The 1,456-nt window shown below is 48.7% G+C and overlaps 1 pseudogene; it reads right to left on the reverse strand.

The window, feature by feature from the left end:
• Positions 1 to 344: 344 nt before the first annotated feature.
• Positions 345 to 1,222, reverse strand: LOC149363770 (sulfotransferase ssu-1-like; annotated as a pseudogene).
• Positions 1,223 to 1,456: the final 234 nt, after the last annotated feature.

Genomic DNA, 1,456 nt, shown 5'->3' on the forward strand with positions numbered 1-1,456 from the left:
ATATGCGATGTATACAGGGGGCACCAGTGTTCAATCCACAGCGAAAACAACGCGAGAGAATAAGAACTTCACAGTAGCCAAGGTAACCGCCGCCCAAAAGCAAAGCGACAAAATTAGGCACCCGGCTGAACGGCCAGCTATTTCGACGGGGGGCACTGATATTACTATCCGGCAGAAAAAGCAAACCTAAACAAAACGTTGTCCGCGAACGTGCCGATCACAGCAACTGTTCCTGCTGCATAGCTCCTGGAATAGCTCTACACGTACGGCGCTTCTTGAAAACATCGGGTGTGACGGTTGACGAATGCGTCATGGTTCACGCTAGTACACTGATGATCATTCAATCATGGATTGTCCACGTCTTTCCAAAGGTCCATGAGGCCCGTTCCTAACGTTGCTTTTTCTACCACTTCTTTAATTCGCAGAATCTGTACAGGCGAGAAATGTTTCCTCCAGTCTCCCACCTTCCCCTTGCGAATGAAGTCTCCAGCCAAGGAATCTTTTTTAACTCTATGACGTTCCAAAGCCCTTTCTGGAGTTCCGGCCTGACACTTTTCATTCTCATCAAATTGGTAAGCGACACCACGGATCCTTGTGCACTTGCCCATAACTTCAGCTTCATGCTTTCAAAACTCGTCTTCTCTGAAATACGCCGAAGGAGATCAAGATTTTTCTGACCTTCGCTCCCATGTCTTCACCGATGAATGTGGCGATCTGGAGAACCGTTTCCGCTGTAACCGTCTTGAGCTCTTCGTACGTTACGAAAAGAACGTTAGGATTGTTGCGCCGATCGTACGAAGAAAGCACGTTGTCGATGTGGTTTCCATTGAATTTAAGTTATTTCCTCCAGAACAACTGGAAGGATTTCCAGGCAAAAAGCTGCTTTCGCAGCTTCCATAAGTAGTTTTCATGGTCGACGTGACCTTGCAGAAACAGTCCAAAGAACTCGTCGAACTTGCCATTGTTAAAGCGATACGGTGCGTTGTTTCAGGGGTGGTAGTAGAAGGAGACGCGACAGTCGCAATGGTTCCTAGTTGTATAGATGTGCTTTGCATCAGGACAATAAGGAACCTTGTGAAAGAGAAGGTGTCTTGAAAGCTGCCGGCCTGGGAGCTTAGTCCGCAGCGTCTCCTTCTTGCATATCCAGGAAAGAAAGTCGAAGCGCAAATTCCAAAAGGTCTTCGGGATCTTGCGCATTCGTTAGGTTGTTGTATACAATCATGTTCCGCGAGTTTTGTCCACCACGCCGCTTTGACATTGGGAGACATTCAGTTGCTCGGGAGCAGCGCAGAAACCGATCAACAGCAGGAGCTTCGAAAGCTTGATTTTGGCGATGGTGGCGTAGGCTTTCAGCCAGCGGTGAATGTGTACGCCCAGCTCTGATCCCGTCATCGAGGACAGGACCCTCGCGGAGGGTAATTGAGGTGGAGTCGGTCTTTCAGGCACGAATGTGTAG

This window comes from Amblyomma mixtum, chromosome 2 (genome assembly GCF_055824585.1).
Source record: "Amblyomma mixtum isolate Tamu chromosome 2, ASM5582458v1, whole genome shotgun sequence".
Taxonomy (NCBI): Eukaryota; Metazoa; Arthropoda; class Arachnida; order Ixodida; family Ixodidae; genus Amblyomma; species Amblyomma mixtum.